Raw genomic sequence first — 13,701 nt, forward strand, 5'->3', positions numbered from 1 at the left:
TAAAAAGAATGAAATTAAAAATTTTAAACTATAAAGTACAGTATCTGAAATTTCAAAAAAAATCAATAGATGGGCTCAAAATCAACATGGAGCTGACAGAAAAACAAGTCAATGAACTAGAAAGCTCCCTCTCTCTCCCTCCCTCCCCATGCCAAAATAAATAAATAAACTTTAAAACATTATCAGTATCACATTATCTAAATCGTCAATATAATCTAATTATCTTTGCAGATATATTCAAATACAATTGCAGCATAAAGAACAAATGTAAGAATTATCTAAATGAAGAATAAGATTACAACAGAATGTGGAAATTAATCTCACTCCTTCCCACATTCAACTTTTCTTTCATTTCTTAGATATATTTCATTTTTCCATTAAAAATACATATACCTTAAAAACTTGTACACATTGATAGAAATTATTAAGATAAAGACCAGCAAAAAAGATTTTGAAAAAAAAAAGAAGGAAAGAAATAAAGGAAAAACCACCTATACTATAATTACGTGGGGGGAAATATTTTCTCTTTTTTTCTGTAAAGTTGAAATCACACACTATACAAACAATTTTGTGTTTTATTATTTAATGTATTACAAGTGTAAGCACTTCTCCCATATTATTTTAAAAACTATTGGGGTGCCTGGGTGGCTCAGTTGGTTGAGCGTCTGACTTCGGCTCAGGTCATGATCTCACAGTCTATGGGTTGGAGTCCCGCTTCGGGCTCTGTGCTGACAGCTCATAGCCTGGAGCCTGCTTCAGATTCTGTGTCTCCCTCTCTCTCTCCCCCTCCCCTGCTCATGCTCTGTGTCTCTCTGTCTCTCAATAATAAATAAATGTTAAAAAAAATTAAAAAAAAAAAAACTATTTACAATAAAATTTTAAATGGCTGCATAACATATAGTAATCAATGAATGTTTTATATTTATTTAACCATTCTCCTATCACTGGATATTTCTGTATTTAAAGTAGTTACCTAATTCTTAGTAACACTATGGTAAATATCTTCGTGCATAACTCTTTCCCTGGCTGCCTTAAGATACAAAACTAAATAGGTTGAGGGAAAAGTACTAACAAAGTTACTAAATTAATACAAATTGATAAAGATTACAAAACTCATACATGATTCTCTGGAAAACTTTCAAGTGCAGATTCATATAAGGAAGAAAATGAAAAGCCGCCTATAATTCTGTTGTTAATATTTTGACAGATTTCTTTAAATTTTTAATGAAATGCACTATATATTCTAAAATTTGCATACAATATATGTTTAATACTACTGTAAAACAACCTTCAATGGCTGCACAGAATTTTAAACAATAGTTGATTTTCACAGCATTACAGCATATTATAAACCACCAATAAGTAAATATATTCCTACTGCTGCTCACCCTAGACATCCATATAGAACTGTAACGTGATGAAAGTCAGTGCCTGAAAGATGAACAGCTACATTTTGTGAATTAGATATTCTGTATTTAAGTATACAGAATACTGACTGTTGCCCCAAATCTGTTTCCCCCTTTTTGTTGGGCATATGGCAACCCAGCTACAGACTATATTTCACAATGTGGAGGCACAAGTGATAAAAAAAAAAAATCTGATGCCCTACATTAGCTTCCTTTCTTTCCCATAGACTAGAACAATGGTAACAATGGCTAAATCCAGCCCCAAAAGTAGCGATAAACAAAAATACAGAAAATGGTGATGGTGTGGAGAAACTGTAGCCCTCATACATTGCTACTATGAATATAAAATACTGCAGCCACTTTGGAAAACAGTATGCTAGTTTCTTCAAAAGTTAATAAATTTACTATATGACCCAACAATTCTCCGAGAATCTATCCAACAAAAATGAATAGAAAACATATGTATACATTAAGATCTGTGTTCAAATGCGTATAGCAAAATTGTTATGACAATCCCAAACCTGAAGCCACATAAATATGCATTAACCACTGAATAAACAGAAAATGAATATCCACACAGTGGAATACTATTCACTTGGGGGGGGGGGGTGGAAATAAGGAACACAGTACTAATACATGCCTACAACATGGCTGAACCTCAAAAACATTAGCAAACAGAAATAGGCCAGACATAATACACAATGTCTCTTTTTGTCCCTTATAATAATCCTTGTTCTGAAGTCTACTTAGTTTGATATTAACAGTTACTCTAGCCCACTTGTTAAGTGTTTTCATGATGTATCTTTCTCCACCCTTTTACTTTTGACCTAAATTATCTGTGTTAGTTTTCCGTTGTTGCCATAGCAAACAATCGCAAGCTTAGAAGCTTGAAACAACACAAATACATTATCTTAACAGTTCTGTAGGTCAGAATTCTAATACAGGTCTCATTGGGCTAAAATTAAGGTGTGGGCAAGGCTCTATACCTTATTAGAAGCTCTAGGGAAAATCTGTTTTCTTACTCAGTTGTTCAAATAAGTCAATTCTCCAGGAACTGAGGTCCCCAATCCCTTAAAACCTGTAAGTAGAGAGCTGTTCCCACCTTCTAGAGGCCACCCAAATTCCCTGCCTTCCTCCATCTCCAAAGCTGCAGCAATGGACCTAGTCCCTTTCACACTTTCTCTCCCACACCTTCTACTGTTGCTTTTCTCTAACTGCAGCTGTAAGGGTTCTAAGCCATTAGGGACTCAGGATTAGACTGGGCCTAACCAGAAAATCCCTAATACCTTTCTAATTTAAACATGTGTAACCTTTAAAAACATCCATGTTAGGTAACATATTCACAGGTTTTGGAGATTATAGAAATATTGGGGGTGGGGTGGAGATTTTATTCAGCCTACCACATCTTTTTATTTAAAGTATCTTGTAGACAGCATATAATTGCTTCTTTCTTTCAAAAATATTTCTGACAATCTTTGCCTTTTAACTGGTGTGTTTAGACTACTCATATTAATGTGCATTGCTATAGATGAATTCAAATATCTGTTGTCTATCTGTTCCATCTATTGTCTTTTTCCCTCATTTTATGCCTTCTTTGGAGTTGAGGATATTTTATGATTCTATTTGAACTCCCCTACTGAATTATCATTTATGCCTCTGTATTACATTTTTATTTAATGGATGCTCTAGAGTAGGGACTGAAAAACCACGGCCTATGGGCCAGTAAACTGTTTCCGTGAATTTTTATTAAAACTTGACCATTTGTTTATATACTATGATGGAAGAGCTGAGTAGTTGCAACTGAGATCATAACACAAGTGGTTAAATATAAATTATATTATCCTTTAAGAAAATGTTTCCTGACCCCTGCTCTAGGCTTACCATATTTAATTAATCAGAATCTACAAGCAGCATTACATAGTCATGTGTAGTGTCAGAACCTTACAACAGTATATTCCCAATTCTTCTAATTTTTTGTACTACTGTTACCATGTATTTTACTTTTACATATGCTATAAATACTATATATTGCTACTATTTTTGCTTTATACAGTCACATTTTTGAGCAATTAAAATAAGGAAAAAATTTTTACCTCCATTTACTCTACTTCCAATGCTCCTTCCTTTGTACAGATTCAAGTGCCTTTGCCCTGTCATGTACCTTCTGCCTGCCAATGCTCCTTTAACATTCCTTACAGCGTTGTCTGCTAATAAAAAAATCCCCATGGTTTTACTTATCTAAAAAAAACTTTATCACTTCATTTTTTTGAAAGATATTTCTATTAGGTATAGAATTCTGGTTTCACAAGTTTTTCCCCACCTTCAGCAACATTAAAGTTGTCACTCTATGATCTTCCGGCTTCCATGTTTTCTGAAGAGAAATCTGCTCTAATTCTTACCTAGTTCTTACTCTGCATTTTTGTATTAGCTTTCTATTATTGCTATATCAATAAATTTTTTTCTGGTTACCTTTAAGAATTTTTGTTTGTTTTTATGTCTGAATATGACTACATTTTAAAATTATTTTTATTTTCTGTATTATTCCACTTTATGTTGTCTGAGCCTCTTGGATCTGTAGTTTAGTGTCTATCATTAATTTGGAAAAATTATTGGCCATTATTTCTTGAAATATTTCTTCTCTACCTCCCTTCTTATGGGATTCCAATGACATGTACCGTTTGATATTGTCTCATGGTTCTTGGGTGTTTATTTAATTCTTACTTCTCATTGTGTTTCAATTTGGGTAATTTCTGTTGATGTATCTTCCCATTTGCTGGTTCTTTTTTGTCGGTGTCAATTCTACTTATGATCCTGTCACAGGCATTCTCCATCTCTGTTACTGTGTTTTAAATTTCTTTTTTAAATTTAATTCTTTTTAATGTTTTTTTTTTTTTTTTTTTTGAGAGAGAGGCAGACAGACAGAGTGTGACCAGGGAGTGACAGAGAGAAAGAGAGGGAGACACAGAATCTGAAGCAGGATCCAGGTTCCGAGCTGTTGGCAAAGAACCGGACACGGGGCTAGAACCCACGAACTGTGAGATCATGACGTGAGCCAAAGTTGGACACTTAACCGACTGAACCACCCAGACCACCCTGTGTTTTAAATTTCTATGATTTCCAAGGGCACCTGGGTGGCTCAGTCAGTTAAGCATCTAACTCGATCTCGGCTCAGGACATGATCTAATGGTTCATAAGTTCAAGCCCCACGTTAGGCTACGCACTGTCAGTGCCCAGTCTGCTTAGGATTCTTTCTCTTCATCTTTCTCTGTCCCTCCCCCACATGCATCCCCCCGCCCCTCTCTCTCTCTGTCTCAAAGTAAATAAACAGACTTTACAGTTAAGCCTCTGACTTCAGCTCCAGTCATGATCTCACAGTTCATGAGTTCGAGCCCCACATCAGGCTCTGTGTTAACAGCTCAGAGCCTGAAGCCTGCTTTAGATTCTGTGTGTGTGTCTCTCTCTCAAAATAAATAAACATTAAAAATTTTTTTTTTAATTTAAAAAAATACCTTAGAAACATTTCTAGGATTTCCACTCAATTTTTGATATATTTTTCAACACTATCTCTGCTGAAATTAACCACCTGATCTTTCATGCTGTCCAGGTTTTCCACAAGAGCTTTTAACATGTAATTCCTAGTTACTCAAAAATACCTTGTGACACAGTTTTAACATGTGTCACTGTTATGTCTAGTTTTGATGACTGCTTTGTCTCTTCGAAGTATATATATTTTTTTTCTTGCTTTTTCATATGCTTTGTAAATTTTATTAAAGATCTTATGTATTACTGTCATCATGTGTATGATAGTAAAGACTAAGGCAATTTTAGGCTTCGAAATGAGTATACATTTCCATTAGGCCTTTTAGCACAGGGGTTTGAATTAATGTTAACTAGGAGTTAAGCTAGGTTTGAAGTCTGTCATTGCTATGGCCACACCTAATGCATCACAGACCACAAGTTTCTACAGTGATACCTTGTGTTGGGGATGGGGAATTCAGTTTGCCATAAGAATATTTTTTCATTCTTCTAACTGCTCCACACTTAGTTCTAAGGCTTTGTGCTCAGCAAAGATCTGTCTCTTGTAAGTTACTTACTATTAAAAAAATAGGGGAGAGTGTTCTTTGATCTTCTGGTCAAGACTTAGTCTTAGTTAAGCACTGTGTCCCTGATCTCATGTATACGCCTTTTTAGTCCTTTCCCTTGGTATAGTTCTGGTTCCTATAGATATTCCTGCCCCCCCCCCCCCAGGGCTTGAGAGTTTTTCCTCTTGTTCCAATCCCACAGTTACAAAGAGATTCCACCAGTGTCCTAAGGCAACAATAATTGTTGCACCTCCCCCAACAGAATATGGCTTTGTTCTATAACAGAAAAGGGCAAGAGGAGTCCAGGTGGAGTTTATTGTTCCTCCTGCAGTGGCTGCTGTAGTCATCCTCCAGTCCTTCACCAAGGGGAGATTTTCTTTTATTGGCTGATGGGGTTCATGAAGAAAAATCTACATAGGAGTTTGGGGTCCTCCTATTTTTGTGCCCACCAGGAGTTTCACCTTTCCTCACCAGTACACACTTGGCCTCCACCAATTCAACAATCATTTTAGCTGAATTCTTTCTGTGAGTGTCTGATTGTGTCTTGCCCAGGTAAATCAGTACTTGTACTTTGCTTCTCTCTGCAAAAAAAGAGTATCTCTCCTTAGATTCTGAGCCTAGATTCACTGCCCTGCCATTTCAGCACTCAATGGGTTAAAGAAAAGCTGTGAACTTGTTGTTTGTCCACCTTTTTATTTTAAAACTGGGACTGAGTTTTTTTTCCAACTCTCCGCATCTCTGATCAGAAACCAGAAGCAATCCTACTTTCATTTAACTTCATGTATTATGGTTTTCAAAGTTTACCATATAACTTTCCACGTAAGTTCACTCATCCATCAAATGTTCAGCTAATGCTTACTATGTGGCAGGCATTGGGACAGAAACTAATGCTTTCCTTCTGCCAAAGTTGGCAGCTAACTAATGTCTGCCATACCAAACTCCCTACCAAGACGAGATGACCCAATGTCTACCTTAAGGGTGAGTACATTTAGGTCAGAGAAAAATATTTCATGATTACATTTATTTGTAGCTAGGTTTAGATATATTGTGGTCTGATTCAAATGACTTAAAACACTTTGTGCGGCACTGTAGAGAATATAGGTAGGAGTAAGATAAAGATTTATCTCTATACTACTTGCTTATAGAGAATAGTTCAAATATTAAAAAAAAATACCATACAGCACACTTTATCATTAACCTGCAGTTACGTGTATTTAAGGAGAATGTTAAGGCATGGATAAATGAATAAGAATCGCTATTCACAGGTAACAGAGGAACTGAAGGCACGATCGATGCCTCAGAAAAAAATGGAGTTTTCCTTGCAATATTGATCCCTTAAATTCATAGCAAAAGCAGACAAGGACAGGATAAAAAAAATCTAGCAGGATATACCAGATTATATGACATTATATAGCAGGAATATATCACCTGGGGTTAAAGTTAACTAGCCTTCATGGAATGTTATCTATTTCACATTTGTACCTCTAGCACTCTGGTGGTAAGTACTCAGTTTTAAATCCTAAAGGCTGACTTCTTCAGTACATCAGATTTTAGTAGTCAGGTACTTCTAGCCAATTCTGTTCATATAAGAAATTAAAGTATATATGCCAATAAATGAATGCATTATATGGAGCCAAAAAAATAAGATCTATGATAAAAATCAGATATTTGTGGAAATCTAACCAGTACAGTCTCTACATGTAAGAAAAACTACCTAGAGAGTTAACGTTTCGGAATGTAAATTGATAAAAAAAAAAATACAATAGTAAAAGGGGGTTAGAAGACTCTAGTTTTCATGGCTTCTTGCAACTTGACGCATTGATTCCTCTACATCTTTGGAGATACTTGTTGAGAACACTGTGGTTTTCCAAAACAATTGCTCCTTCTATAGCTAATGCTCAAATGGTTATTACCAATATTTCCTTCTTTCCATTTCCAGCAGACCCTACTTCTCACAAATTAAATTTCTCTAGGTATTTTAGTATCATTAGTTACATAACAGCCAAGTTCTTAATCTGGTCTCTCATTCTGCCCCTCTAATATGACCACTCCTAAGCATATCTATTTTATATCTTTTTTTAATCTATTTTATAATTTGATTCTCAAAAAATAACATTTTCTAAATTTTTCAGTTCTTAGTATGCATGGCCAACTATTTTTCATTTCAATATATATTCTGAAAGGACAAATGATAATGGATCACTTAAATACCACTTGAATATCAAGCTCATAGAGCTATAAAAGTTTAAAAAAATACTACATATAATAAAAATTAGCTTCCATATAATAGTGGGTCAGAAAGATTATTATACTACCACATGCATGATTCAATCTTTTGATTAAAAAAGCACTATACTTAAGAGTTATAAAAAGCTCAGAAAACTGGAAACAGAAATGCAGTCTAGGATAGATTTTCAGACTAATATAGAAGTCTTGGCATGAATAATAAGAGAACTGTGGTTGATCCACAGAACAGTTGGATTATGAACCAGAATATGCAAATCAGGTAACTATTTATGATAATTATTAAAATGTTAACTTGCAAATAAAGCACAAAAAGTAAAATTCTACAGTAGGTTTATTCAAGTACAGTAGAGGACAACGCAGTATAACTAGAAGTATTTGTAGTTTATGGTGTGAATTAAGTATGTTAATACCAAAGCAATAATGCAAACACAGTTTAACTTCATATTTGGTTAGGATAATTGTTCATGTTTTCTTTACACACACACACACACACACACACACACACACACACACGCACACACACACGATCTACCTCTGTTTTGATGAAAGTCTCCTTTCTTTACATTTCCAACAGGTTTTGTTAATATGTTCTTATGCATGTACTACAGACTTCTCTCAAATCCCAGACTTAGAAGCTTTCACTCTTTTACCTCTATATCTAATCGTCATGGAGTTGTGATGATTCTTTGCACACAATGTTTCAAAGTTGTTTACATTGTTCACAGGAGCACCTGGGTGGCTTGGTTGGTTAAGCTTTGGACTTTGGCTCTAGTCATGATCTCACAGTTGGTGAGTTCAAGCCCCACATCAGGCACTCTGAGTCAGCAGAGAGCTCCCTTCAGATCTTCTATCCCCCCTCTCCCTCCGCCCTTCCCCTGCTCCCATGCACACACACTCCCTTTCTCTCAAAAATAAATAAACATTAAAAAATAAATGAATAAATAAGTAAAGTTGTTTACATTGTTCTTTATTTGCAAAGCCACCACACTCCTTTCCCTGGTTTCATAACTTAATCCATAGATTGCTACTTCTCAGAAGATTCAATATCTGCTTTCATTTTCTCTCTCAATAGTTCTAAAACAAACTATGAGAATAACCATCACATAAATGTTTATCAAGGTAAGACATGAGTCAAGGGCTCACAGTTGTAAATGTATGTGTGTATGTATGTGTTTTGTCTCACCTGATTACTAATTCAAATCTAAATTCCCAAAGAATCAAAGGTCCTTATGAAGAGGTCTCCTATCTTCCACAATCTCCTTTCTACAATCTCAATGTTCCATATTAGCGACATTGGTTCTAATCATATCCATCACCTCAATTTATACAGTCCTCGAAATCTGTCCTCTCTGTCTATACTTTGAATTTCTGCTTTATTGATTATGCTCTTTACTGCTTCTAATAGATGTTTCACTTCAGCTATTGAATTTAAATTTCTTATAATTCTTATTCATACCCTTCTTCATCTTTTCCTATATTCTCAGCCAGAATTCTTTTCACCTGTCTTTTAACTACCATCTTACATACTTTGTTTCAAAAGAATATGCACACATCGCTTCTCGGCCTTTTGGCTAAGATCAAGTGTAAAAGAATATGCACATTTATTGAAAATTTGAAGCATATTTCAATAAAATTTACTTGTTTTTCCTAGATTTGAATCATTTCCACAAATGTGTATTTTCTCTGTCCCCTAAGAACAGCGCTCCCCTTGTTTTGTACTACTGAATATTTTGATCTTTTTTTGACTGTTTACTCATTCTTGAAGTAGTCAGTTCTGCTCTTCCCTAATAAATGGGAGAAGAGGATGGAGGTGGTAAATTAATTTCCCTCACTACCCACATATTTCATTTACATCTTTCAGATCCTAAGAACCTTGGCCAAATTTCTAATATTAGTTGTCATTTGCTTACTATGGCTCCAAAGAAAACGCTCACCTGGCCTCCACTACTTCTCGTCCCTTCGTGACAGCCTCCTCGTCTCGTTCATACCTGACTGAAACAGCTCCCAACTAACTGGTGCCTAGTCTTCTAATTTGCTTGGCTCCATCTCAGTTTTGTAATCCATTCTACAACGTGCCAATTATTATTCCCTCATCTCTTGCCATCAACAACAAGAAATCTATGCTCCCCTCAGTCCTAGATAAGCCCCCTTCTCAACAGGCCGTGCATTCCTGTCTGCTACCTTCGGCTTCACCACTCCTTATATTTTACATGCTCTCCCCCAGTAAAACCCTAGCCATGTACAGGGTACATTTTAAATGAGATCCTTTTCTCACTAGATTATAAATTGCTTGGACCTTCACTTTACTTCCCTTCTCTCCTTCACTTTAGTATTTCCAGCACCAAACAAACAGAATGAACTCACCTTAATAAAAAGGAATAGATGGAACACTACCACATAGTGCAAGAAACCTACTTTAAAAACTTAAGCTATTTAGGGTAAACAATTTGGTTTCCTTCAAGATACTAACAGATATCATCAAAAATTATATTGAGAAAAAAAGAAACTTTCAAGCAAGCAAAACCAATAATTCTTCCAACAAGTCTAGATCCGGGGTCCAGAAATTACAGCTGTTTTGTTATGGCCTATGAGGTAAGAAAGGTTTTATGCAATGCAAACTGGTGTAGCCATTCTGGAAAACAGTACTGAGTATGGTAGTTCCTCAAAAAGTTAAAAATAGAACTACCCATGATCTAGCAATTTTGCACTACTAGGTATTTACCCAAAGAAAACAAAAATACTAATTCAAAGGGATACATGCACCCCAATGTTTATAGCAGCATCATCTACGATAGCCAAACTACAGAAACAGCCCAAGTGTCCATCCATAGATAAATGGATAAAGAAGATGTGGTGTGTAGGTGTAGGTATGCACACATACCCACACCCACAATGGAATATTACTCAGCCACAAATAAAGAATGGAATCTTGCCATCTGCAACAATGTGGATGGAGCTACAGAGCATTGTGCTAATAAGCGAAATTAAAACAGTCAGAGAAAGACAAATACCACATGATTTCACTCATATGTGGAATTTAAGAAACAAAACAAACAAGTGTGGGGAAGAAGAGAGAGGGGCAAACCAAGAAACACACTCTTAACTATAGAGAACAAACTGATGGTTACCAGAAGGGAGGTGGGGGGGATGGGTTAAATAAGTGATGGGGGTTAAGGAGGGTACTTGTTGCAATGAGCACCAGGTTTTGTATGTAAGTGTTGAATCACCAAATTGTACACCTGAAACTAATATTACACTGTATGGTAACTAACTGGAATTTTAAAACTTTTAAGAAATTTAAATAAAAAATTTAAAAAAAGAATGCTTTCTGTATTTTCAGATTTAAAAAAAAATCGTAAGAAGGATATTTTGTAACATATAATGAAAATTATATGACATTCAAATTTTAGTCATTATAGATAAAATTTTATTGAAACACAGCCATATCCACTGATTTACATGTTTTCTGTGGCTAACAACTTTTGTGTTACAAGGACTAAGTTGAGTTGTTGCTATAGACCAGACGGCCCTCAATGCTTACACTATTTACTATCTGGCCATTTACAGAACAAACAAACAAACAAACAAAACTGTCCATTCCTAGTCTAGATTAGTAAAGTAATAAATACCTTGAGCAACCTTACCCCCTGAAAGTAAGGGTACTTACTTTCTTACATGAGGTAAGAAAAAAAAAAAAAAAAAAAAAAAAGCTTTGGTGGCCACAGCAAAGAACTTTTGTTCTCTAATGTCAAAGAGGGAGTTTTTTGTGAAGGGGGAAAAGATTTGAAAGGAGTCATTCTACTAGCTGCAGAAAGCAATGTGCTAAGACCTAAAACTTGATTGTTGACTTTTAAATCATACTTCATGCTCAGAAAAAGAAACTGGCTCACTCCACTCTCCACCCCACAAACATAAACTTACTTTCAATAAATTGTACACTTTATAGATGTGGATAAACTGATACCTAACCTCCCCGCTTTGGCCAACAGAAATATGTATCTCATCTTCCAAATAGATCATATGGTTACATTATCATAACTTGAGAAATATTTGAAGAAACCATGGACCAATAGTTACACTATTGAGAGTAAAAACTCAGTATCAAATGTACCCAAATTCAAATCTTTCTTTGTGGGAGCCACCTTCAAGTGTACACAAGGTAAATGCCAAAGTCAATTAAGCAGGGCAATTCCTGGGGCAACATATTTTTAGCCAATTCCTTCTGGTTGGTCCATTAAGAGATAACGTAACTTCAAATCAGAAGGGAGGTGGGGGGGATGAGATGATGTAACTTCAATCAGATAACTTCAAATCAGATGTTATACAGACCTGAGTTGCTTCACAATTGATATAGACAACTGACTGCATTTTCTTTTTATACTTTCCAGATCCTTGCTATCTTTTGTAGCACAAAACTCTGAGGTATCAACACAGTACATATTTCTCACATGGATTGCTTCTTGAGAAATATTTTGGCTCTGCTATAAGCATCCCTATAGCCCACATCAGTGGAAGTACAGGTCCCAGTGAGAATACAAATCAGTACTCTCATATCATGATGAAATGCTACTGCCTTGCCGTAAGCATGTTTGCTAGCTAAAACATCTGAGTCAGTTCATTTAGTAAAAACTTAGTGAGCTTCTCCTATGTGCCTAGGGGAATTCAGGGATGAAACAAAAAACCTCTGCTTTCAAAGAACAAATAATTTAGTTGAGCAAACAGATGAATAAACCAAATATAAGAAATATCTGTACAACAGGCTCCTGAACTCCTAACTACTGTTTAAGTAGTTAAAACAGCCAAAGTGCAAGAAAACTCATCTAAGGCAATGTGCAAACTTTTTTTTTTTTTTTTAATTACCTCATTTCCAATTCTCTCCTCTACTTACTTAGCTTCTCTTTTCCCTAGCTCCAGAAAACAGTTATGAGGATTTTAGATAGTTTGTTGGTTCAGAGGATAATGTAGGTTGGGAGGCTGTGATCTAATACATAAGCTAGTCATCATTTCCTTTAAGGATTTTTTGTTTCTCCTTGGATGAAGTTACATCACTGGACAAGAGATTCCTATAGGAATAATACTGACTTAGTCCCTTTCCTAAGAATTAGAATTTTTTAGGAATTATGTCCTTATTAATTTTTTTTTGTAAGCAAAGGAACTAAAATAGTCCATCTTCAATAGGAATAATTAAGTTACTGAAAAATAACAGGATTGTAAATATTATCGCAAAGAAATTTAAAAGTTTATAATAAAGGGATGCCTGGGTGGCTCAGTCAGTTAAACGTCCAACTCTTGATTCCAGCTCAGGTCATGATCTCACAATTCCTGAGTTTGAGCCTGGCACTGGGCTCTGCATTGAAGGTGCAGAACCTACTTGGGATTCTCCCTCCCTCCCTCTCTTTCTCTCCCTCCCCCCTCCAAATAAACTTGTAAGGAAGACATCTTTAGTAAAAAAAAACAACAAAAAACAAAAACAAAAACTTATAATGAAAACCATATGCAGAAGACTGAATTTTAAAACTGAATTTCTGAAAGCCCCGACAATATTTAGTATTTTCTAAAATAAAAAAATAATAATACTAAAAAGAAGATATTCTGTGTTACTCATATTTAAGTATTAATAATGGGTATGACAGGAGTGATTTCCATTTATCCACTCTTGCTTTTTAAAAATCCATCCTTATCTTTCTCCCTTCAAAATCTTAATGACTATAAATACTTTGCTTTGCCACAGATAAAATTCACACTAAATAGTATGTTTTATTGTTATTATTCTAGGCCTGATCCTTCATCCAGTTGTTCAGTGCCATTCTGATTTTATGATGCTGACTCCAAAATCAACCTAGTTAGGGTCCAGCTTCTGCCAGCCCTTCTTAGCCAATTAGTTTCTTCCCTGCCGACACTGAAGGCACAGTTACATGGTCCCTGTTCAATCTAGGTTTCATTACAAACACGCTGTATGCCTTCTG

General features: G+C 35.4%; 1 protein-coding gene and 1 pseudogene across 17 annotated transcripts in view; one reads left to right on the forward strand and one right to left on the reverse strand.

Annotated features, from left to right (window-relative positions):
- The window catches only part of TBC1D5 (TBC1 domain family member 5), a 539,941-nt gene that overhangs the window by 282,385 nt on the left and 243,855 nt on the right, over window positions 1–13,701 (reverse strand). The gene's annotated exons all lie outside the window — the stretch shown is intronic.
- On the forward strand, window positions 9,287–9,398 carry LOC123576338 (annotated as a pseudogene).

The sequence above is a fragment of the Leopardus geoffroyi genome, chromosome C2, assembly GCF_018350155.1.
Source record: "Leopardus geoffroyi isolate Oge1 chromosome C2, O.geoffroyi_Oge1_pat1.0, whole genome shotgun sequence".
NCBI classification, from domain to species: Eukaryota; Metazoa; Chordata; class Mammalia; order Carnivora; family Felidae; genus Leopardus; species Leopardus geoffroyi.